Raw genomic sequence first — 27,554 nt, 5'->3', positions numbered from 1 at the left:
ATACTGAGAAACAATCAATGGAATTGTAACAGCAGGTTGAAGATAAAGATTTTGACTCATGAAACCACTCTAAGTGATATAGAAGTTACTTCACATTTCAGAACGTGTGCGAGAAGGGTCAGGATTGGAGATCTCCTAGTTACCCTCTCGCCAATAAGGTTAACAGATATTTGGAAAAAAATTCGTTTCAAGTAGTCCTTTAATAGTTTGTCGTAAGATTAATAAAAGGTACATATCATGCATATGAAAATTCCTCTAAGATTAATAAAAGGTACATATCATGCATATGAAAATTCCTTTGCGTATTCCCTGACCTAATAACTGAATCAGTATTGATACATGAATATTTCGTGTTAAGAGTTGTTAGGATTGAACGGCTACAAATAAATTTGATCTAAATCATTTTTAAGCTCTTCAGGGAATCTACATCTTTCCGTGAATAACTATGAAAGCTTCCGCCTTATACACTCGGGTCTTTGTGCATACTTCTGTGAATAACGCAAAGGTTTAGACAATAGTATGTGTGCATATGCTACTTCACCATACACCTGTCTTAACACACATCACCTGTAACGACTTAATCACATAATTCTTCGAGGTAATGAATTGTGATGCATACTGACATTTTGATACGATCGGGAATAATTTCCTTTACTTTCTGGGATGGTGATCTATTATTCTAATATTTATGCTAGTAGGTCTACTAACTTTGTGCTTCTGGAGGCAAATTATCTGTTGTTTCCATTCTGAAAGCGCAGCAAAAAGCAGCAATGCTTTTCTGTATACCGTGACATTTCGGCATTGTTGATTGTTACTGCAGTTACCAGGTGTTCTGTTGCTTGGGAACCGATGTGTATGTGTTTATTCCTTGTCGTCGATAAGCGGTGAATGCCCTGAGGTGCTGATTCACAGACTGGGTTACACGGTTAGTAGTATCTCCCTCTCCCTCAAACACACGCACACACGCACAAGCACACACACTCACTCACAATGTTCCACTGATACGTCACAAATTATACATTCTGTTAAATGTAGTTGCCAGAAATCCGCGAAAAGGTATCATTCGTGTTTGATTCCCCAGAAATTCACGGTTTCCCTTCGAGTTAGTATCGAAGTATTCGTCCAACTCGTGTATTCACCTTTCTAGTGTTCTGTTTGACCGTGACTCGAACAAATATAATTTTTTTCATTTTTATGGCTTTATCTCACCCAAAAATGAAATCTTTCGATTTTTACATATCGAATTTGGCTCTACTGATCCGTTAGACGTAATTATAAATTTACGTATACAGCAAGTACTTGGCTATGTAATTCTCGTTGCAAAACATTATCCCGGTACTGTTCGTCTTGCACGTAACTTTAAGCGTTTCTTTCCATTAATGTGAAAGGATTCAACGCGTACGGGAACAGACGGACACCAGGTAAGTGCGCCACATATTACTCAGAAAATCTCCAGGAATGAAGTTCAAATGGTTCAAATGGCTCTGAGCGCTATGGGACTTAACATCTATGGTCATCAGTCCCCTAGAACTTAGAACTACTTAAACCTAACTAATCTAAGGACAGCACACAACACCCAGCCATCACGAGGCAGAGAAAATCCCTGACCCCGCCGGGAATCGAACCCGGGCGTGGGAAGCGAGAACGCTACCGCACGACCACGAGATGCGGGCTAGGAATGAAGTATTTATGCTAAGGCATACGTGCTTGTAGCATGTTGTGGAACCTTAGTATTACTGTACTAAACATACTGGCTTGCACTGAATGTAAACTATTGCGAATGATTTGTGATTGCACCTTGTAGCAAACCCTGGCGCCACAAACGATGTTCCCACGTCGAAAGAAATGCGTCAAAATTTGCTACGTTGCAGCTCCGACATGGTTCGTTGTCGAATTACCTACCAACATGATCATATTCTCAGTGGTCAGAAAGATTTTGTCCCCTTCCGGTATGTCGCATAATATGAGCTTTTGGTGGATCTGTGTAACGGAAATTTAGGCACTGTGGCCTCTCCAAACGCGTGTAATAAATACTGCACCATATTATTTTCTCGGACAATTTCTATTTACAAAAATATGGAATCTGTTGCGACGTGTCGTAGAACATCCTCGCTTCAGCACTTATAGTTCCATGAAGTTCCGATAGGTGGCAGCGCTAAACGTAGCCTTGAAAACATCGTCCGTAACGAAGGTGCGTTCCAAGCAGAGCTGCCGTTCAGCTTCTTTTTTCGGAAAACCAGAGCATCACACATATTCATAGGGGTTTGCAGAATGTCTACGGGGACCTGGCAGTCTACGAAAGCACGGTGAGTCGTTGGGCAAGGCGTCTGTCATCATCGCAACAAGGTAGCGCAATCCTATCCCATGTCCAGAGTGCCGCCCGGCCGCACTCAGCTGTGTCTCCTGCGATGTTGGACTTCAGGGTGTCGATGGTCACAAAAATGCAAACGAACTGCTTCTTCATATTAACGGAAGGTTTCACATAAGTCTGCGCACTACAGACGATCTCGCCAACTCAGTGGACTGTTCTCCCTCATCCACCCTACACCCCGGTTTTGCATCTCCCAACTTCCATCTTTTTGGTCCAACGAAGAATCCACACCGCGACAAGCACTACGTGGAAAACGGCGCGGTTACTGATGCATCTAGACGTTGGCTCCAGCGTTGACCAATAGACTGGTCCCATGAAGGCAAACATGTCCTTTCACTAAGGTGGGAAATGGCCTTCGCATTGAATAAAGATTGTATCGAAAAATTGGGTTATGTAGTGACAACAGTGGCAAATAATGTGTACCGGAGTTCCGAATACAACCAACCTACTTTCAGAAAAAAAATGTTTGCATTGCTCATTGAACGTCCCTCATACTTAATGATGCAGAAGTCGATGGTAAGCAAGGATTTTGCTAGCAACTAAAAACATACTGCTTTTACGCAATCGTTCGTGATAATGTCGCTATGTTACGCCATGTATGTCAACGTGTTTGAGAGCACTCTAGCGAGATATTTGCTAACTCAGTATGCCTTTTACTATAGTAGACAGATTTTCCAATTTCAGAAACAAGAAACTATTAAAATATTAATAATAAACGTCTATTACTGACGCATCATTGCGCAGTGATAGATATAGTGAGTGAATATTCAGTCACTCTGTTGGTTCTCTTTAATTGTAAGCGGCAGAATATGTAAATCGTGTAGGAGTTAACACAACTCCCTTAGTCTCAGTTGGATGAGTCTTCTACGAGGCGAGAAAAGCTGTAGCCTGTAAAAGACACGACCACCAAACGTCTGCTACAATCAGTTAATCATAATTTCAGAGTATCAAGCTTAACGCTAACTACTACACGTTTGAAAACCAACACTCGATAACAACTGTTCTAAGAGATATGGTTATCATTATTTAAATTAATGTGAAAAAAAATCGAAATGCTTCTTGGTAATTTATATTGATACATTACCGAAAAATATATTTTAACACATCCTTTGGGATAGCTGTGTCTCAAAGCGTTTGACAACGAGTTGCCCTGTCATAATTTGTTACTGCTCTGACATCTGTGAATGTTGCAACATCGGAGGTACCACTGACTGTCATGATGTTTATATTTTAGATAAGGTACCCGACAACACACAAATAGTTAGGATTACATGTCCTGTGATTCTGAGAATGCAGTCTTGCGTGAAACGGCTTTTGGTTAAATCACAGGGTCTGACTGTTATGTCGTACAATCAATGAGGACCTTGCCTCTCTTCCTTGTTTATCCAAAAGCCATCAAAGATGTTTTTTCGAGGGCAGTGATGCTCACATTGACGGTCAATCACGTGCAACGAGCGTTGTGTTAGTGACATGTGAACGTGACGGTCTGGCCAGCGGAGCAGTCGATCACTGTTTCCTTAGAAAAAGTTTTGCAAGTTCTGCGAAACATGGGACTGTGTTCTACCCTCCTGAATTATATGTAATCTGTGCTGTATTTGAGTACTGATTGGCCTTAGGTTTCAAAATCCACCCAATAAGGCGATGTCCTTTAATATGGTCCTGATACGCAGCAACTAGCTTCGCATAGCGTATCAAATTACGCTCAAACCACCACACCTGGAGTATTACACTTACGTGGACCTGCTTCATGTCTCTATAATTACGTTTTATGCTTTTGTGGGAATTATTGTGGGGCAGTTTAGAGGGGTCACTTCAGAAAACACCAATATTTGCCACTCAATAAGCCAGCGACTACGTTCGCTGGCCCATTGCAGTGGCAGAGATTAAGGTATCGACGCAATGATCAGTGTTTACTAGGCGAGTTCCCAGAAAAAACCGTGGAACCGTCAACATAAACGGATCTGCACCAGTTGAAATGCTCTAGCATCGAGTTAGTAGTACAGCTGATGCTGTTTGGTTCGTTACGACCTTGAGGTCAGGATGCCGTGTGTCTCGTATGTTTGTCACTGTGAATGGTCCAGTTTCCGCTCGTCTCATATATGGCTTGCTGCAGTGAGGGGGAGGGATGGTCAAGCGTGCTTTTCTCCACTACAGATTACCATTTGCCACTAATACAACCTCGCTTTATTTTTAGTCTCTTCACACATTCTTTCCTACTACTTGATAAAAGACATGGTAACTCTCTTAGATGGTTGCTCCTTCTAGTCCTTTCCCTAATACCCGAACAGCCAGCCAACCCATCGACGATATATAGAATCCTCCTTTATTTTTTGCTTTCGTACATGAGTCGATGTTCTAGTAAAACGCCGAATAAAAACGGCATAAAAAAATACACAGTCTTCATGCGCCATCCCCATCCCTGCAGGTGCTGATGTTACGCACCATGGAGTCGGCGGTGTGAGAGTGACACATCCAGTACTCGGCCACAGTGATTACGGGGCCAAAGTAGGCACCTGAACTGACCTGAAGCAGACGTAACATGTCCTCTGCAGCTTCGGTTCCGCGGTATTTACGAATGGGTATGAGAGGTCGTGGAACACAGAGGTGGCAGCCTTTGCTGTGTACAAAATGGCATCAAAGGCACTGCAAATTAATCCCCTACAGTTTTCCACTTATTTCGGTATCGCGGAGTCCGTGATAAGCAAGATCAACTGTTGTTTTAAAGCAGTTGCAGACAGCTGTTGTGGATTTTATGAAATGAATGATACGCAGATGTCGGTATGTCCTTTGTTAAACCTACCGGTTTCGGGTTCTGTGACCATATTTAAACTGTTCCGCTTCCCGGTTATTCACAGACAGATGGTCTGGCCCTTTGTTCTTCGTCATTGAGACATTTTTCACCACACTGGAAGTGCTGTGCTAACTAAGCACTATATAATACGATGGTACATTCTAACCATATGCTTTGTAAAAATCAGAATGGATTCTTGTAACGCTGTCCGCCTCCAAACGCAGAAAGCCAAATACCGCACCGATACAACAATTTATCAGCAAGCTGCGTCATTATGGTTTGGCTGCTCTAGTTGCGAATACGTTGCTGTGGCTCGAGGGTATCAGTGTGTACTATGATTGCATACATGTAGTCTATGCTTACAGACATCTAAAAATTAATAAGGTAACTTTATTTTTGGGGCTATAATTGTAAGAGAGTAAACCTGCTGTGTGTTTGATACATCACTGTGATTTGATCGACTTGGTTACATGGCAACAGAGATGCATTAACACCATCATGGTCTCTGTTACATTTGTAGAATTGATAATCAAAAACTATTATAATAGCTAGTAATTTCAGTCATTCGGAACGGTGATGGATAAAGTGTGCATCTTGTATTATTCCAACCTGAATATTGTAGTATTCTCTCGTTACCCAAGGAAATAACATTGATATTACAAAGGTCCTACATTCATCATATTGATACCGTACTGAAATTGCCCTGCGCTTACAATATTCACTCCGTCGTTCCGTATCACCTCCTGGCGTGGACGCAAGACCTGTATTTAACGTTAACTCAACGTCATTATTCGAAGTATGGAGTGTGTTTGGCAGGAAATTTTGACGCAGATACAAAAGAGGTAATATTTATGTCATATAACGTCATAAATAGTTAACTATAAAAACGAATAAGAACCTCAGAGCTCTCAGGGTAGTTTGAACTAGGTCAAAACTAGGGGAGCGCATTACGTTGCTCGCCTTGAGTGGTGATTGCTGCTGCTGTGACGTCTCCCACCAGTGTCCCTCGTCCAGCTCTGACCCAGTAGGCAAACAACATACCTGCACTCGGCTGAAGTAGGTCGCAGAGCTCTGCCGTGTGGCTGTTACTCTCTGACGACACGTGTCAGCTGATCGCCGCCGCTCGGATTAGTGCCGTCTCCTTCAGTCTCAGATGAAAGTCTCCTCCAGTCCTGTGTAATTTTGCGTATCTATGTAAAAATATAGCTTTGGACGGCGTTCTCCCGACTGGCTGCCTGAATATGAATCATAAGGACAATATATATCATGCCATGGCTAAATAAGATTTGCTTGAAACGTTTTGTAATTTGCATCTGGACAAACATTTATTTAGGGTGGTCAAAATAAATGCGACTATATATATAGAGTCTCATAAATTACAAAATGTTTCAAGCAATATAACCGGGTGATAAAAAAGTCAGTATAAATTTGAAAACTGAATAAATCTCGGAATAATGTAGATAGAGAGGTACAAATTGACACACATGCTTAGAATGACATGGGGTTTTATTAGAACAAAAAAAATACAAACGTTCAAAAAATGTCCGACAGATGGCGCTTCATCTGATCAGAATAGCAATAATTAGCGTAACAAAGTAAGACAAAGCAAAGATGATGTTCTTTACAGGAATGGCTCAATATGTCCACCATCATTCCTCGACAGTAGCTGTAGTCGAGGAATAATGTTGTGAACAGCACTGTAAAGCATGTCCGGAGTTATGGTGAGGCATTGGCGTCGGATGATGTCTTTCAGCATCCCTAGAGATGTCGGTCGATCACGATATACTTGCGACTTCAGGTAACCCCAAAGCCAATAATCGCACGGACTGAGGTCTGGGGACCTGGGAGGCCAAGCATGACGAGAGTAGCGGCTGAGCACACGATCATCACCAAACGACGCGCGCAAGAGATCTTTTACGCGTCTAGCAATATGGGGTGGTTCTAATAAAATCCCATGTCATTCCAAGCATGTGTGTAAATTTTTACCTCTCTATCTACATTATTCCGTGGTTGATTAAGTTTTCAAGTTTTTACTGACTTTTTGATCACCCGGTGTATATATATATATATATATATATATATATATATATATATATATATATATAATCACAAAAGACCTAGTCTGCTCGCATTTGGGCTCAAACACGCGTCCAGCCATCCTGACTTCGGTTTCCGTCATTTTCTTAATCGATTCAGGCAAATGATGGGATGGTTCCTTCGAAAGGGCATGGTCTATTTCCTTCTCCATTCTTCCTTCGTCCGATTTGACTGATGACCTCGCTATTTGGTCCCCTCCCCCCCAAATAAAACCAACCAACCCCAACCAGCAAGCCAACCACCCTACTTTGTCGTGACTGCCAACATCAGTTTACATCAGGTGGTCTTGATTTCCGTATGACATCGCTGTCTTAGTTGCTGTCACTGCTGTATAAGTTTGTTCGTTTGATGTTGCAAGAGCTATAATAAGTGTTAAACTAGCTGGAGCATTTATTTCTGAAGATTTCCAACTATAAAAAGTTTATTTCGTGATGATGTTACTTGGCAGCTCACTCTGACAGCTGACTCAACTGGCAGCAGAGGTTTCAAGTAACATCGTCATTAATTAAAATTGTATTACTGGAAAACTTCAGATATATCTGCTCCAGCTACTGTGTAATATATGCTTTAAGTATACATCATGAAAGGAGTAAACCTATATAGTACTGACAGCAACTAAGACAGCGATATCATATGGACATCAAGACTAACTGATATAACCTGACGATGGCTATCACGCCGAAATTGTAACAAACATGTATAAACGAGCACAGGAGCGTCTCGGTCTCATAGTGTAACATGTAATGTCCTTGCATGGCATATACGATGCCATGGGCCCACATGAGTGCAAATCTACAGTTTATGCGTGACAATCCCCGCCATTATACCAAGAGTGCCTCTCCATCTCCGTATTCGTTTCCTTCATCAGTTTTGCACATGGTGCTCGTCGTCAACATGTCGCTGGAACACATCACTTTGCGTATACTTCCAAAGTAACATCCCATCCCCAAGTCTCCAGTCGCCAGTATAGCGCATTGTGTAGGCGCCAGTTCGTCCCTCTCTAAATATCGCAACAACGCTGCTTACTTGAAACTGCACGCAAACACTTCAAATCATGACTGGAGGCCACTGAGCGTCTACTCCTAGCCAGACTATCGAACTCAGTCTGATGGACTACCTAGAATGCATCCCTCATTACCAATGAGCCCCGAGACTCTTGTAAATATTTGTTTTATCCGATCAAAAGCAGTCAGTCATCTGTTAGTGCATTTCGACGTGCAGTTTTCCTTTCCCCAATTCACCTTTACACTCGCTGGAACTCTACTGGGTAGGGTTTCAATTACGTGCCCGTAAGTCTTTGTCCAGTGCTAAACTAAAGAAGGTGGATTTGGAATCAAATCGACGTTCTGACACATCCAAAGGTGTTACGTTGGGTTTCTGTTAGGTCTATGAGCAGGCCAGTCCATTTCATAAATTTTATTGTCACAAACCATCGTCTTACCGATGTGCTTCATGACGGTGCGCATTGTCATGCTGATACAAACCATCGTCGACTCCGAATTGTTCCTTCACAGTGCGGAGTACGTAATGCTGTAAATGTGTTCATTTAGTTCCACAATCGTAGTTCTCTTAAACACAATAAGAGAACCAAACCACAACCACGAACAACACACGGACACCAACCTAATCCTTACTTCATTGTTGGCACTATAAATGATGGTAACGGAACGTTCTACAAGCATAAGTCAAACCAGAACCGTCCCACTGGATTACCACAGTGCATACGGTGGCTATTATTGGGAAATCGTTCGCTTCCAGCCGTCCACTGCTCACAGGTGCCGCTCTTTACACCGTCTCAGTCAAGGCCTAGCACTGACCAGAGAAAAATGTTGTTTATGAGGAGCTGCTCCACCACTGTACCCCATTCTTTCAATTCTTTTTAATTACCTACTCACAGTCGTTGTGCTAGGTAGTCTAGGTAGTCTACTGGTACCACTGTGGAGCTCAGGAGTGACTCCTTCGGCTGATATCATATAATTTTTTACAACACATTTTGCAAAGCTCCACGATCCTTGCTGTCAGTACATGCGGCCTGCCTGATCTGGGTTTAATTTTGTATTGATCCTTCGTGTTTCCACTTCAAAATCACATCACCAACAATCAACTCGGGTAACTGTTGTACAAGGGCTGAAATGTCCGTGATCGATCTGTTACTCAGGTGCCATCTAATCATTAGCCCACAGCGAAGCACTTGAGCATATCTGACCAAATTAGTCAGCTGTGAAATGATAATTAAATCACGACCGTACGCTGCTGACAGGCGTTGATATACATCAACGGGGACAGTTGAAAATGTGTGCCCCCACCGGGACTCAAACCCGGGATCTGCTGCTTACATGGCAGACGCTCTATCCATCTGAGTCACCGAGGGCACAGAGGATAGTGCGACTGCAGGGACTTATCCCTTGCACGCCTCTTCTGTGCGGATGCACACGTATTACCTGAATTCTTACGGGACTCGGTAAGATTGTCTGACGCGAGTAATAAGTGTAATGGGCAGGGGCACTACGAATTTAGTGTGTGGACATTAAGTTGAGAATGTGGGTCTCAACCGGGAGCGTGCTAAGGATAAGTCCCTGCAGTCGTACTACCCTCTGTGCTTTCGGTGGCTCTGATGGATAGAGTGTCTGCTATGTAAGCAGGAGATCCCGGGTACGAGTCCCGGTCGGGACACACATTTTCAACTGTCCCCGTTGATGTACACTCCTGGAAATGGAAAAAAGAACACATTGACACCGGTGTGTCAGACCCACCATACTCGCTCCGGACACGGCGAGAGGGCTGTACAAGCAATGATCACACGCACGGCACAGCGGACACACCAGGAGCCGCGGTGTTGGCCGTCGAATGGCGCTAGCTGCGCAGCATTTGTGCACCGCCGCCGTCAGTGTCAGCCAGTTTGCCGTGGCATACGGAGCTCCATCGCAGTCTTTAACACTGGTAGCATGCCGCGACAGCGTGGACGTGAACCGTATGTGCAGTTGACGGACTTTGAGCGAGGGCGTATAGTGGGCATGCGGGAGGCCGGGTGGACGTACAGCCGAATTGCTCAACACGTGGGGCGTGCGGTCTCCACAGTACATCGATGTTGTCGCCAGTGGTCGGCGGAAGGTGCACGTGCCCGTCGACCTGGGACCGGACCGCAGCGACGCACGGATGCACGCCAAGACCGTAGGATCCTACGCAGTGCCGTAGGGGACCGCACCGCCACTTCCCAGCAAATTAGGGACACTGTTGCTCCTGGGGTATCGGCGAGGACCATTCGCAACCGTCTCCATGAAGCTGGGCTACGGTCCCGCACACCGTTACGCCGTCTTCCGCTCACGCCCCAACATCGTGCAGCCCGCCTCCAGTGGTGTCGCGACAGGCGTGAATGGAGGGACGAATGGAGACGTGTCGTCTTCAGCGATGAGAGTCGCTTCTGCCTTGGTGCCAATGATGGTCGTATGCTTGTTTGGCGCCGTGCAGGTGAGCGCCACAATCAGGACTGCATACGACCGAGGCACACAGGGCCAACACCCGGCATCATGGTGTGGGGAGCGATCTTCTACACTGACCGTACACCACTGGTGATCGTCGAGGGGACACTGAGTAGTGCACGGTACATCCAAACCGTCATCGAACCCATCGTTCTACCATTCCTAGACCGGCAAGGGAACTTGCTGTTCCAACAGGACAATACACGTCCGCATGTATCCCGTGCCACCCAACGTGCTCTAGAAGGTGTAAGTCAACTACCCTGGCCAGCAAGATCTCCGGATCTGTCCCCCATTGAGCATGTTTGAGCCTGGATGAAGCGTCGTCTCACGCGGTCTGTACGTCCAGCACGAACGCTGGTCCAACTGAGGCGCCAGGTGGAAATGGCATGGCAAGCCGTTCCACAGGACTACATCCAGCATCTCTACGATCGTCTCCATGGGAGCCTGCATTGCTGCGAAAGGTGGATATACACTGTACTAGTGCCGACATTGTGCATACTCTGTTGCCTGTGTCTATGTGCCTGTGGTTCTGTCAGTGTGATCATGTGATGTATCTGACCCCAGGAATGTGTCAATAAAGTTTCCCCTTCCTGGGACAATGAATTCACGGTGTTCTTATTTCAATTTCCAGGAGTGTATATCAACGCCTGTCGGCAGTGCAGGGTCTTGATTTAATTATCATTTCATTCTAGAGGGCTGCATGGTCACCGATTGTGACATGTGCGAAAGAACAGATACCATCTTCATTCAGTCAGATGTTTGTGCTCCTTAACTGGTTTTGCTCCTTAACTGAGAAAACAGTACTCCCTGCCACCTGTTTACAGCCTCAGTCTCCTCGTTTGGTATTTACTGCTCATTATAAGATAATGTGTTGTGGCCTTCTGCGGAAGGTCTATTTCTGTAATGCGTATTAAATTGAAGAAGTCACTTCTTTCTTCTTGCAGAGCGTATAGCCTAGTGATCAGAAAAACAGACCTGTTAAACCCATTACCTGTAATTTAGTTCTGAATGATCGATGTTTTTCGGTACTTGTTTTGTCTCAGTTATAACAGGTTTTTAATTTTTTAATACTAACGGGGTAAAAGACCGGGATATCAATTTGATGTAGGAGCAGCGATATATATATCTTTTAACTTGTGACGTTTATTCACTAAATTGCCATTGCTTTTAAATATTGGATTCTTATACAAACTGGATGAATGGATCAGTTCTTTTTAATATCAACACTTACAGTTTGAAACTAGCAAACAAACACATGACATAAGAATCACTACAGCACTACAAAGACATTAACGTGTACCTGTAGCCGTGTGGAGCGGCCTGTGTGACGAAACGCGTGACATGCTCTGTGCAAGAATTGCGCCCACTTGGGCTATTTGATAGTTTATCGATGTCGTCAGCTGATTTGTAGCGTTGTTCCGTTCCTAGTTTCGAAGAATTTTACGAAGTGCTTTACCAGTGAAGTACAATGCTCCATTTCCTTTAAAAGGTTAACAATGGGAGGAGGCACAACTAAATTGCGATGTCATACAAGAAGAAAGCATCCATAGTGTTTCTGGGAAGAGTAAATAAATTTGATTGATATACCTATTATTTTACTAACGTGCTATAAAATCTGAATAATAACGGAGAACTTAGTTATGTACTTACTTCAGGCTGAAATACTGGTACCATATAAAAGTGGTCATGTATAAAAGCCTAAATCTTGGGACCTTTTGCCTTAGATGTCACCGCACCCTTCTTCTTCACCTTTGTAAGATTTGCTAGAGACAATGAGGCCAATTTTTACCACATCATAAACCCCATATCCATCGTCATCTCCTACTTCTTCACTTTCACTAGAAGTTTTCAGTCTTTGTTCGAAGTCTATGTTTATTAAAGGAAGTAACAGCAATAAGAAACCGGAAATCGGTTATTTCAGAAACCGGTTAAGTCGAGTGGTTTTAACAGTCTGGCGAAACGGGGACGAGAAGAACCGGTGTAACTGAAAAACACTTGTTTCATCGATGAACGCCATCCCTGATTGGATCAGAGGGCTATGCTGTCCATCACTACTGATTGTGACCACCCCTTGTACATGAGTGGTCAGCGTGACAGAACGTCATACCTAACGACCCTAGTTCGATTTCCGGCTGGGTCGGAGATTTCCTGCGCTCAGGAACTAGGTGTTGTGTAGTCCCTATCATCCCCAACGACACGCTAGTCGCCGAAGTGGCGTCAACTCGATATACTTGGACCAAGCGAACGGTCTACCAGACGGGAGGCTCTAGTCATACGGCATTTCCATTACTGATTGTGGTTGTCACCGAACCAACCCGTTTTAGGGTTACGTTAGTTTCTTCAACTCCAGTTTAACTTGACTTTAAAATCTGGTTAAAATAACCAATTTCAAAAATGACAGATTTTCGGTATTTTTGTTATAGTGTTTCGAATAATAACGAACAACTCGAACAAAAACTGAAAAATTTGCTCTCCCATAGTTTCAAGATACACAGAATGAAATTAATATATTAGATAGGGAAATAAAACAAAACTTAACCCTTTCACCATTCTCTTAGTTTTTTGGAAAGTGGTAAGTGGTTGAGTAACACAAAAAACAATCACTAGTATTCTTCTGTTGATTCAAATTTTTTGAAACTCTGCTTATAAATCATGTCGAAGTCGAGGAACGTACCACTGTTTGAACATTACGAATAGTCAGTGCTGAAACGTGAAAACTGACGTTGAAGAACTCTGTTATTTCGTGTTAATTTGTATTTTATCAGGCGCTACAAGTAGATACAGGCGTACTATGTAGACACAGCCAGCAGACCAGCAACTTTCTATTTTTATCGTAAATTATGAATGAATTGTTGAGTTTTCAATTTTATCCACATGCGATGTCGCAAGTTTGTTATAGATACTCCCATCTTTTGAAGCAGATAGAGCAATCCGCTTCACTGATGCTGCACTGCGTAAAATACTTTCAGAGTAGAGATGGTGTCATTCTGTAATACTACTGATGTCCGACGAGTCTTGCACACTGGATGTACATGTCTATCATCTAACAGGCCACGCCACGTGGTAACAGCTATTGTCTCAGCAATGCTGCACCAGTTCTAATGCCACGTGTTTATTGCTCGTTTCTGTTGTCTTTGTTACCAGCGCTGAAGAGCTATCCCGTTTTCTATTATAACAATATATCTGGAACAACGGAAATTTTACGAATAAATATTACTCGGTTTTTATAAGGTTAACTTAAAACCGAAAAATTTTTGCACTGTTACTGCGACTAATTGATATTTTTACAGGGTTATTGGTAATTAATAAGAGGGACCTTTTATACGTGATGCCAAACAAATACAGGAAAACACCTGTTATTAAAAAATAAATTGACGGTACCGGTTTTAACCTGTCGGTTTGCCTCATCCCTACCCTACGGGAAAACCGGAATAGAGGAGCATCGAAGCATTTGAGATGTGATGGTAGAAACGAAAACTGTAAATTAGATGGACTGATAAGGTGAGGAGGTTCTGCGCAGAATCGAAGAGGAAAAGAAGATGTGGGAAACACAGGGTCAAGATGATAAGACATCTATTAAGACACCAGGGAATAATTTCCCTGGTACCAGAGGAAACTGTACGGGGCAAAAACTGGGGCAAATGGTTTCGAGCACTATGAGACTTAACTTCTGAGGTCATCAGTCCCCTAGAACCTAGAACTACTTAAACCTAACTAACTTAAGGACATCACACACGTCCATGCCCGAGGCAGGATTCGAACCTGCGACTGTAGCGGTCGCGCGGTTCCAGACTGTAGCGCCTAGAACCGCTCGGCCACCCAGACCGGCAAATACATCAGGTAAATAATTGATTATGTAGATTGCAAGCGTTACTCTGAGATGAAGAGGTTGACACAGGAGACGAATTCGCGGCTGTCAACGTAAAAAACCAGTTAGAAGACTGATGACAAAATAAAAAATAAAAATAAAAGAATAAAAAATAAATAAAAAAAACCATTCGTGCGGAAAAACCAGCGAAGCAGTCCCAACATCTGAGTGTTCCACTTTCCTAGTACTCGATGAGTCAGTCGTGTTTTCCAGTTTACCTACATACCCATTAATTAGTTCCACCAACAGACAGCCTGTGTCAGAGCGCACACCTGGCAGCGAATACGACAAGCGCTGGACGGTTGCCAGAGTCACGTACAGACCGCGACGTGCGGCGCGTTTGCCCCGCTACACGTCGCAGCGGTTCTCGTAAATCTGACGCCGCGCCGGGCAGCGCCGAGACGCCTGAGCCCGGCGCCGCGTGGCGTCGCGTGCACGCCTGCGGGATGCGCAAATATTTGCCCTGCGAGTTTCTCCACCGGCCGGTCGGCGGAGCGCGCCGAAGCCACGCACACGTATTTGCCGGCGCGTCGCGCTAAACGCTGAACACAGCGTGCTGGCGGACGGCTTGACGGCTGCCCCCACTCCACTCCACTCCACAAGGCAATTTACTCAACACTCGCAAGTAAACCGGCTTGTTTGAGCACTCTGTCACCTGTATGTAAGGGGCTCCTGGAAACAGGAGCACGTAACCATGTTTGCACACGCGTAGACACACACACACACACACACACACACACACACACGTAGTATCTGACTCATCCATACGTACACACAGTTCTGCTCGTACAGTAGTTCGACTATTTCCCTGTTTGTACTATGTTACGTTTAGTTCTCTGGTTAATAACGCTTCACTCAAACTGTGATTAATCTTAACTATGTTCTGAAACTTGCTGTCATCATCGTCATCTGTTTTATAGTCTCTCAACACTTTCTGCTCTTCTTCAAATTGTTATAAAAGCATCAATCGAAACCATCGTCCAGGATTGTTGAAATATTCCAAATAACTTTGGTATCTCTCAGTTATCAACACTTTTTTTTCAAAATAAGCTTATCCATTACAGATGTTTTAGGAACCGTGACTCTTTATTAAATGAAAATAGAGAACTGTAATCAGTCACTTTTTGAAATAACTATTTTTTCAGTCCATGAACCGGTTTTCGAAACTCTTCAGGATCATCTTCAAAACGTTTTCCACAAGTTACATACCTATTTCAAAGAGAAAGCAGGTGCTGACACTGTGGCAAGAATGATTTAATGGATTGCCATGAGTACTGTTTATCTGTCGATTTGGATCGAAAATTTAGTTTTGTACTTACTGCGACAGTATGGGCGGCTTTTGGTCTTAGTATGCATCTGCCTGTTTCCATTGTAATGGCCAGTTGGAACCACACCACTCATTTTTACACGATATGTGGGCGTGTACACTGTGATAAAGATATTTTGCCATCATCCAGCATGTGCTCTCCTGTTATTTGTTGGGGTGGCCGACGGTTCTAGGCGCTACCGTCTGGAACCGCGCGACCGCTACAGTCGCAGGTTCGAATCCTGCCTCTGGCATAGGTGTGTGTGATTTCCTTAGGTTAGTTAGGTTTAAGTAGTTCTAAGTTCTATGTGACTGATGACCTCGGAAGTTAAGTCCCATAGTGCTCAGAGCCATTTGAACCATTTGCTATTTGTTTTAAAGATCTCGACACAAGGTTATCACATGAGCTTACTTTGCTAAGAGTAATAAATTTTTTTGTTTTTATACATTTAAGTCGATGTATGGGCAAATACTTTAGTCAAAACTGGCGTTAACATGAAATCCCAACAAATAAATAAATAAATTACTGCAAGAAAGAAATTCGATTGATTTGGCGTCTTATTTCTACTCTTATGTTAACGTATAATACCGTTAATTTATGAGCAAATATCTTAATCCCCCGTCATGAAATGTGGGCTTTGTTGTTGGTGGGGAGGCTTCCGTGCCTCGGCGATACAAATAGCCATATCGTAGGTGTTACCACAACTGAGAGGTATTTGCAGAGAGCCCAGACAAACGTATGGTCTCTGAAGGAGGATAGCAACCTTTTCTGTAGTTGCAAGGGCAACAATCTGGATGACAGGCTGATCTGGCCTTGTAGCATCGGCCAAAATGGTCTTGCTGTGCTGGTACTGCGGATGGCTGAAATCAACGAGAAACTCTGGCCGAAAATTTTCCGAGGACATGCAGCTACAATGTATAGTTAAATGATGACGGCATTCCAGAGGTAAAATAGCCGCTCATTCAGATGTCCGTACGGGGACTACTCAGGAGGATGTCGTTATCAGGAGAAAGAAAGCAGGTGTTCTACAGCTCGGAGCTTGGAATGTCAGATCCGTTAATCTGGCAGGTAGGTTAGAAAATTTAAAAAGGGAAATGGAGAGGTTAAAGTTAGATGTAGTGGGTGTAGTGAAGTTCGGTGGCAGGAGGTGCAGAGTTTCTGGTCAGGTGAATACAGGGTTAGAAATACAAAATCAAATAGTTGCAACAAGGGGGTAAGCTTCTATGAACAGCATAGTGAACACATTATTGTAGCCAACATAGACACGAAGCCCACACCCACCATCGTAGTACATGTTTATATGCCAACTAGCTCCGTTGTTAATAAACTGATTGAAGAAATGTGAGATGATATAAGAGAAATTATTTAGATACACTCCTGGAAATTGAAATAAGAACACCGTGAATTCATTGTCCCAGGAAGGGGAAACTTTATTGACACATTCCTAGGGTCAGATACATCACATGATCACACTGACAGAACCACAGGCACATAGACACAGGCAACAGAGTATGCACAATGTCGGCACTAGTACAGTGTATATCCACCTTTCGCAGCAATGCAGGCTCCCATGGAGACGATCGTAGAGATGCTGGATGTAGTCCTGTGGAACGGCTTGCCATGCCATTTCCACCTGGCGCCTCAGTTGGACCAGCGTTCGTGCTGGACGTGCAGACCGCGTGAGACGACGCTTCATCCAGGCTCAAACATGCTCAATGGGGGACAGATCCGGAGATCTTGCTGGCCAGGGTAGTTGACTTACACCTTCTAGAGCACGTTGGGTGGCACGGGATACATGCGGACGTGTATTGTCCTGTTGGAACAGCAAGTTCCCTTGCCGGTCTAGGAATGGTAGAACGATGGGTTCGATGACGGTTTGGATGTACCGTGCACTATTCAGTGTCCCCTCGACGATCACCAGTGGTGTACGGCCAGTGTAGGAGATCGCTCCCCACACCATGATGCCGGGTGTTGGCCCTGTGTGCCTCGGTCGTATGCAGTCCTGATTGTGGCGCTCACCTGCACGGCGCCAAACAAGCATACGACCATCATTGGCACCAAGGCAGAAGCGACTCTCATCGCTGAAGACGACACGTCTCCATTCGTCCCTCCATTCACGCCTGTCGCGACACCACTGGAGGCGGGCTGCACGATGTTGGGGCGTGAGCGGAAGACGGCGTAACGGTGTGCGGGACCGTAGCCCAGCTTCATGGAGACGGTTGCGAATGGTCCTCGCCGATACCCCAGGAGCAACAGTGTCCCTAATTTGCTGGGAAGTGGCGGTGCGGTCCCCTACGGCACTGCGTAGGATCCTACGGTCTTGGCGTGCATCCGTGCGTCGCTGCGGTCCGGTCCCAGGTCGACGGGCACGTGCACCTTCCGCCGACCACTGGCGACAACATCGATGTACTGTGGAGACCTCACGCCCCACGTGTTGAGCAATTCGGCGGTACGTCCACCCGGCCTGCCGTATGCCCACTATACGCCCTCGCTCAAAGTCCGTCAACTGCACATACGGTTCACGTCCACGCTGTCGCGGCATGCTACCAGTGTTAAAGACTGCGATGGAGCTCCGTATGCCACGGCAAACTGGTTGACACTGACGGCGGCGGTGCACAAATGCTGCGCAGCTAGCGCCATTCGACGGCCAACACCGCGGTTCCTGGTGTGTCCGCTGTGCCGTGCGTGTGATCATCGCTTGTACAGCCCTCTCGCAGTGTCCGGAGCAAGTATGGTGGGTCTGACACACCGGTGTCAGTGTTTTCTTTTTTCAATTTGCAGGAGTGTAGTTAAGTGAGATGAAAATTTAATAGTCATGGGGGGACTGGAATTCGACAGTAGGAAAACGAAGAGCAGGAAAAATAGTACGTGAATATGAACTGCGAGAAAGAAATGAAAGAGGAAGCCGGCCTGTAGCGTTTTGCACAGATCATAACTTGATCATATCTAACACTTGGCTAAGGAACCATGAAAAATGTAGTCCAGGGAAATTAGGAAAAATGGGGAAAAATTTATAAAGTTTTGAAACTTTGGGAAAACACTCTTAAGGCACGTAGAAGTAAATAGCAGAAAAGTTCCCTCCCCTATCGGGGGAGCTTCTCTCTCCCCCCAGCCTTTAATGTAACTTATTTTCCTTTCCTCAAACTTTACGAAAAACGGTTCATTTAACGAAGTTATCTATACGACAGAAAATATTTCTTTTGTCAGAAAGTAAAATGCCTACAGCCGTCCTTAGGATTTTATTTATTGTATTTTGTTGCAACCCCCGGGGCTTCAATGAGTCATCTTCAGACTGTAATTGATACGGAAAGTGCTAATACGATTCCTCTATATACCCCATCAGTAGTCAGCATAACTGGATGCGCAGATAATCTCTAAACCGTTATCAGCACTCTAACCATCAACTGCAAACCAAGTAGTTATGCTGGCTACTGACGCAGTATATATAGGGAATATATCAACCCCTTCCGCTTCAACCACATCCTCAAGATGGCGCATTCAAGGGCCGAAAATGGTTGCAACAAAATAAAATAAAATAAATAAAATCATAAGCACCGCTGTAGGCGATTTTTTCCTCACAATAGTAAACGTCCGTAGTCCCAAAGACCTCCTGAGAAAAGGAGGGATATGCGAAAATATTTCTGATGGAATTGTAGTCAGAGAAGATCAAATGCATGCTTAAGCAAGGTAATTACTTCATGAGTGCTAAAATTTGAGGGTAAAAAGGAGTGAAATTTCTTTTAAAACAGGCTTTAAGGAACAGTTTTGCTTAATAGTCCCCTACTTTAGATTTATGCAATTTAAATTATTGGAATGATAATCATTTTTCCTGAATATTAAGAATTACCGTAAAACTAATCAATGATTACTGTTGTTGTAATATATTTGCAATCATATGTACAGCAAGTAGACAATGATAATAGCACAACATCTATCAAATAAATAAATTTTGAGAATATTTTTTTACATAACATCTTCCAAATCATCTGTCAAATCATTGAGAGGCACATTAGTGCAGCTTTGTCCACGACAGTTTTCGCACATTGTTGTGCAATGTAGTTCAGCCTTCACACATCTGCACTTCCTTCCTCTGTATTGAGAGCACCCGCATGAAATCAGTAACAGTACTCTCTCTGGAGCAGTTGGCCATTCCATTTGAACTGGGGAGAGGGATGAGTTTGATTCCCTCCACCCCAGCTTCTGGGATCGAAGTTGTTCCCCAGCCATAGCTGGACTTGTAGGTAAACTCGGTAACAGTGGAGGCGTCCTGCATCAGTAGTGGGTGACAAACGAGAGAGTATGACAGCATTGTTTGGGGGAACCACAAGTACAGTAAAACTTTTAAATCGAATGGAATTTACGCTATCACCAGGCCTCTCTACTGCTTTTGTGTAGAGAGAGAAAGAGTGTGTAAATTTCTGTCCTGCTTTTGCAATGGTATCAGGACAGGAAGCGGGACCGTTGAATATCCGTGGAGTATTACGAAGTTGGGGATACCAGTTGAGTAGCTGGAAATCTTGCTGGTTTCCCTTCCCAAACAAGGATGAAGCACTGTCGCAACCATTTACTGTATGACGAAACAATAACGAATTCTTGCGATCATGAACGAGTGAGGAGTTACGTACATATTTAGAAGTGTAACACCTTTTTCTGATGCTGCCTTTACCTTTACCTTCGTTCATCAGGATTATGCCTGTGTCGTCTGGAGCAAGAGTGATAAGTGGCACAAAATGATCTACATCTACACCCACTATTATCATTTGCTGGTAAAATTTTGAGGCATTTACTGCTTTTGCAACAATTTTAACATCTGCGTCGTCACGCGCAATCCTGGTTCCAATACCAAACACAACAGCGGCTTCATCTTTATATTGTCTCTGAATATAGGCTATTAAGGTTTTATAAATGTCACCAAAACTTCCATTCTCGGGCCACACGACATGGTGGATAAGAAACCCTCCATCTATAACAAAGAACTTCGACTGATTATTGTCAATATTCCTTTCAGGTATTTCACTGAACATATTGTACAGCGACCTCATTTTTGTTTTCCTCGTCGATCCTCATCGAACTACTATCAACCAGAGACATTGGTACACTGTATAATTGGTATGTGAAACAATCCTTTCAGTCATCAGGTGAATGAAATGTGCTCAGTATTCTCTGAAATAATTGCGTTGTATCTACTTCAGTTACATCACAGACGTCAGGCAGTTAGCTTGGACCTCGGTCAACATAACCTCACTCAAACATTAGTCGATTTGTGTCTCCATCTTAGAGTTGTTCTTGATTTAAAATGTCAGTTTACGAGCGTTATTATCGTCATTTGCGGGAGAGGTTAGTGCTTTGTTTCAATAATAAGAAAACAGCGGATGGCTCTCAATGAATGCTCTCAAGTATGTATAGTAAGACCGCTTTCAGTGAGATAACGTGTCATGAGTTGTTTCAAGGCTTCAAGAACGGTGATTTTATCGTCATAGACCGGCATAGTGGTGGAGGAGAGAATGTTTTCAAGGATACAGAATTGTAGACATTGCTGAGGGAAGACTCGCGTCAAACTCAAGAAGAATTGGCACGATTGGTGGGAGTGACACAGCAAGCCATTTCAAAACGTCTCAAGACTATAGGCAAGATTCAGAAATAAGGAACTTGGGTCCCGTATGTGCTGAAAATAAGAGACGTTGATCGGCGTTTGTGTGTTTGTGTACAGTTGCTTCAGAGGCAAAAACGGAAGGGATCTCTGCATCGCATTGTGACCGGGGACGAAAAATGGGTTCATTACGATAACACTAAACGCGAAAAATCATGAGGCTATCCCGGGTATGCTTCCACGTCGACCGCCAAACCGAATATTCACGGCTCCAAGATCATGCTCTGCATTTGGTGGGACCAGCTCAGCGTCGTGTACTATGAGTTGATAAAATCAAGTGAAACAATTACAGCTGCTCGTTATCGAACGCAGTTAATGCGTTTGAGCAGAGCATTAAAAGACAAACTGCCGCAATACAGCGATATACATGACAATGTAATGTTGCACCACGACAACGCTCGACCACACGTTCCAAAAGATATAAAAACGTACTTATAAACGTTAAAATGGGAGGTCGTACACCAACCGCCGTATTCTCCAGAAATTGCTCCCTCTGACTATCACCTGTATAGATCAATGGCGCATGACCTGGCTGACCAACATTTCCGATCTCACGAACATGTCACAAATTGGATCGATTCGTGGATCGGTTCAAAAGATGAACAATTTTTCCGACGCGAGACTCATACACTGCCCGAAAGATGGGAGAAAGTAGTAGCCAGCGATGGAAAATATTTTGAATGATACATGTGTAACCAATTTCTTTCATTAAAGCCTCAAATGTCGAGGAAAAAACGGCGGAAGCAAGTTGTACGCAGTTTACTTTGCTAAGTAACAAAAACTGCAAACTATTACGTTAAAACAATTTAATTCCAATTCTTATACCTCAAATACCATCCCTACAAATGAAAACATGCACCAGATCTTTTTCGTATACAATTTTGCGAAGAATATATTTACTAATAAGTGCTCTATTCGAAAAATGAGTCTTTTTGCTTATAAATTTAAAATATGGTACAAATTAACTTCTGGGGGACATAAAAGGAGAATCCCCCCTTTTAAATTCCTTTATTTTCACACGACCGTTTTCGGACTGTTATAATCCCATCTTCAGGTATCATAGCTGTGCTGTGGTCCCCGAGCGCAGCGTGTACCAGGCTACTATACCTGAAGATGGGCTTGTAACAGTCCGAAAACGGTCGTGTGAAAATAAAGCAATTTACAACTGAAGCAGTATTTTCAACCTCTGCCACACATGTATCAGTTTGTCCATGAAAGTATTTTTGTGTTAGCAATAAGTGGTAAGGCGGAGAAATTGCTTATTCTTGCTCCTCTCTTATGTCTTTTATATCGTTGAGAGAATTAAAAAAAGCAAAAGACAATTGGATTGGCCCTGGAATCTCATTGAAAAGTGACACGGTTTTTGTGATGCCAGATTCGGTATGTAACATTTCTCTAAGATCATTATCGATGAACTGCAAAACACATTTTACGAAGATACACAATTTTACGTGTCAACTATATTATCTGAATATTTACTTCCTTAAAAAGTCCGACTGTTGTTCATAAGAAGTCCGATTGTTTTTCCTAGATCTCTATCATCACGAAATACAACACTGATTCCAGTTAAGATGACACACTGAAATAACACAAAATTTAATTTATCCAAATTTGTAAGTCTATAGTTATATGGATACATGTATATACATTTAAAATTCAGAATAAGATGACTGTGTGGATAAACTGAGTGTGTCTGCTAATTCGAGAAAATTAGTACAGTATATGAGTGCGGAAATTCAGCTGCTCCCAATTATCGAGGTACGAAACTGATAAATGTTCTCATTTACAGAAGTCTCTAAGTCTCTCCATTCCCATTTACAGAAGTTTGATCGAGAATAAATTAGGGGCCTGACGTGTAGTCTAACTCACTAACCCATTTCTCACTTATTTCAAACTGACTGAGTGTGACTCACTGTTGGATGTCAAACTCTTATCCAAGACGGTGTGTGTGTGTGGTGTGTGTGTGTGTGTGTGTGTGTGTGTGTGTGTGTGTGTGTGTGTGTGTGTGTACGTGTACGTGCGTTTGGATCTGTAAAGATCGCTCAACAGTAGGGTTTTTGCACCAGTGCTAGGCAGAGACGAATGTGGGCAAGACATCTAAGACATTTAATGCATAAAATATAACTTCATTTATAAATACAATAGCTCTGTTCTATATTTACTCACATTCACCAATGCAGTAATACCCACACCTGAAAATTTTACCTGAATACCGTAAAATTTTGAGGTCTTTCTACGTACGAATGTCGCATTAAAACACCAACAGGACAATAGAATTGTGACTAAATAAAAGTAACTTAGTAACGTGTCACTGCCTGATCACATAAAAAAATAGATAAGCAAGATACCCTGAAAACACATTCAACCGTCATAACAGTTCTGAGTGCAAGTCAGTCAGTCCAGAAAATCCTAAAACTGTACCACACTCTTCTCATCCAACATCTTGGAGGATAACCCCGTCGCACCAGGAAGCCATGTGTCCTGAAACTGAGGGTGAACGAGACTAATTTTATTTCATCTCACCTTCCAGACAGAGGTGTGCCACAATCGAGTGGTTGGTTGTACCAACTGCAACTTACTCTCTGTCACTTATAACCTCGAGAAGTACATTGTTACATACTCTGGAAATGAATACTCAAAAATCAGCATAAAACCTAGCTTTCGAGCAGTATGATGGGAATTACACACATGTACAATGCACATTGTTCACTGAACTTTATTGAAAACAGAATCTACTACAGACAGCCTATAGGTGTCCACTTGCCAATCCACTGACATGGTGAAATAACATGCCTGACTTGTAAAGAAAATGGAAAGTGATGCCCGATTAGATAAACAGGAATACGACTATTCAGAAGAATGGTTGCGCCATACACGCATTGTTTTATCTATGTATTACCACGAGCTGTTGTGCAGGCGTTGTAATGTGGTGGTTAGCATCACCACCTGGCATGCTGTGGGTCACCAGTACAAACAAACCTATCAAAAATTATTTGTTATTTAGTATTTATAATTTCTGGAAGGTCCATGAAATATCTTATTTTTGTAAAGGTTGTAAATTCTCGAATGTTCTATGTTTGTATACATACCAGAATTCCTGAATATCTGATGTTTTTATTGATAAATCTACTCTCTGGCCATGACGTCACTTCCGTTTTGGCTGAACAAATGGTTCAAATGGCTCTGAGCACTATGGGACTCAACATCTTAGGTCATAAGTCCCCTAGAACTTAGAACTACTTAAACCTAACTGACCTAAGGACATCACACACACCCATGCCCGAGGCAGGATTCGAACCTGCGACCGTAGCAGTCCCGCGGCTCCAGACTGCAGCGCCAGAACCGCTAGACCACCGCGGCCGGCTTTGGCTGAACACTGCTGTTCATAATAAACATGCTTCCAATTTCAAATGTTGTACTTCACTGACTATTCTGATTTGGATTTGTACTTTAGTTTTGATTAACATGTGACATTCTTTGGTGGAGACTCTGGTAATTCAAAGCATTTACGTCACTGTAGCACCAACCAGGCAATGTAGAAGCTGTTTGATAAACGGTGTGAGGTGTTGGCTGAGTATTTAGTGTGCCAAGATGCTACAGAATCTATACCTGGTGATTTACAGTGATAAATAGCTCCTCATTGTAACATGTAAATTGTAAGAAAACAAAGTGACGCAGCGGAAAACTGATTGTCTCATTAAACTACCAGGTGTGGCTCGAAGTATGAAATATGAGTGTATCTAACATAAATATTTTGATAATGGGATCCAACAAACACAAAATCGAAAGTAAGAGTCACTGTAATAATCTGATTTATTCATAAAACACGATAAACGTTTTATCCACTGAATCAAGAATTCAATTAACTGTTGAGGAACAAGGAATAGTGAAAAGTACGATAACCTATGCACAAGGTGACTACATTAGGAGATGACATAAAAAGTGTTTTCATGAATATCACCGAAGATTGCTGAATAACTTAATGAGCTAAAGAAAAGTACCGGGAAAGCGTGAACAATTCCAGTACGCTCACCTGAGTGCATTGTAGTTGCAGCTAGCAGGCACTGAAAATCAGATCCGCAAAACGAAACCTTGACGTTTGCTTACCATTCTAGTGATGCAATGGTTGCGAATTCAAAGTTCAGCCCAAGTATCTGTGGTCTTCTCTAAGTTGGAGACATCTTGCTGTGCAGCTATAAGACAAAGTATACGATCTCTGTCTCCATGGAGAAGTCTTCTCTATTATGCCCTAAGGGTAAGTGTACACTACGATGGCCGTAGAAGAAGTGCTCACTTAATCTCCTCTACAAAACTTAGATGGTTCTGTCAGCACTAGAACCTCGCAAGCCATTTTCAACCGTCTTTGTAAGTTCCATTTACTGATGATTTAATAACATGCTAACAATTTCCCTGTTCTTAAGGATTCTGCCATGGTTAAACAGGAACGCATGATTTTCGCTTGGAGTAGGGTAAAAAGCAGGACGTCTCCCCAGCTATGGGACAGATTTCAAGTCATGGCCAATGGAGAGGTTAGCACATACACGCTTGCTAGTCTTTTCCACTTGGTATGAAGATAACTGACATGAGTCAGTCAAGGACTTTCTTGTATGTATGTATGTATGTATGTCTGTATTGAACTGTGGACCTCGAAACGACGTCCCCGCCGTAGACGTCAATGGCACACAACCACACAACAGGCTACAGCAGTCCACTCACCCCACCGCCGCCCCACATCGAACCCAAGGTTATAGTCCAGTTCGGCCCCCAGTGGATCCCCCCCTCCCCCTCCCCCTCCCCCTCCCCCTCCCCCTCCCCCTCCCCCTCCCCCCCTCTCCCCTCCCGGGATCGTCTCATTCTAGACGAGTGTAACCCCAAAGTTTGCGTGGTAGAATAATAAATAAATAAATGATTATGACTATGGCCTCCCGACAGGTACACCGTTCGTAGTTTGCAAGTCTTTCGACTTGACAACACTGCGGCGACTTGAACGTCGATGTGGATGAAATGATGATGATTATTACAACACATCACCCAGTCCCTGAGTGGAGAAAATCTCCGACACAGCCGGGAATTGAACCCGGGCCCTTAGGACTGACCTTTTCTTTTGTATTTGGTCGAAGCGGACGACACATGACATCCATTGAAGTTCGTTGTTGGTCTTTTCACTCAGTTCTTTTTGTTTTATTACAGAGACACGCCAGGTCTCTGACCGAACACGCTGAGCTACCGTGCCGCCACAGACCACTCAGCTACCGGGGGCGGATGGTAGAGTAATGATGGTGTACGAGTACGTGGAGACGGTGTTCGCGTAGCAATCGCCGACACAGTGTAACTGAGGGGGAAGAAGGGGAACCAGACCGCATTCGCCGAGGCAGATGGAAAAGTGCTTAAAACCATCCACTAGCTGGCCGGCACACTGGATCTCGACACTAATCCGCCGGGCGGATTCGTGCCATGGACCAGCACACCTTCCCCATCAGGAAGCAGTGCGTTAGACCGCACGGCTAGCCTTGGGGGCAGGACTTTCTTACTAAATTTTGGATAAAAATTCGAGCAGTCCTCCTTTGAGGCTAATGGCTGGATTACAAATTAGCAGCGCCATGTTTTCTCCTTTCTAACAGATTTTGTCTTTGTAAAAAGGCATTCTTTGCATCTCACACACAGTAAAACTTTATAATGGGTGGGCTGCCTTCATCTGTTGCCCACCACTGCTTTCACCCGGTAAAGCACAATTCTCAACGTGTACCTGGCCACGATTTATCCTTCTGCACACATTTTTACAACCCATGCGGTTCCCCTGTGTTATTCTCGTCTTTCGACAGCCAGCTAAAAGACGCGGGCTGCAGCACACTACAAGAGTATGTAACCATACTAATAGGAATGGAGACAGAGCTAAATTCATTTCTAATAATTGGCATTTATCATTACCGTTAATAACTTTATTTGCTTCACAAGTCAGTTCTTCATATCGAATTATTGGTTACGTCACAG

This window comes from Schistocerca cancellata, chromosome 5 (assembly GCF_023864275.1).
Source record: "Schistocerca cancellata isolate TAMUIC-IGC-003103 chromosome 5, iqSchCanc2.1, whole genome shotgun sequence".
NCBI classification, from domain to species: Eukaryota; Metazoa; Arthropoda; class Insecta; order Orthoptera; family Acrididae; genus Schistocerca; species Schistocerca cancellata.
This window is presented reverse-complemented; position numbering follows the sequence as displayed.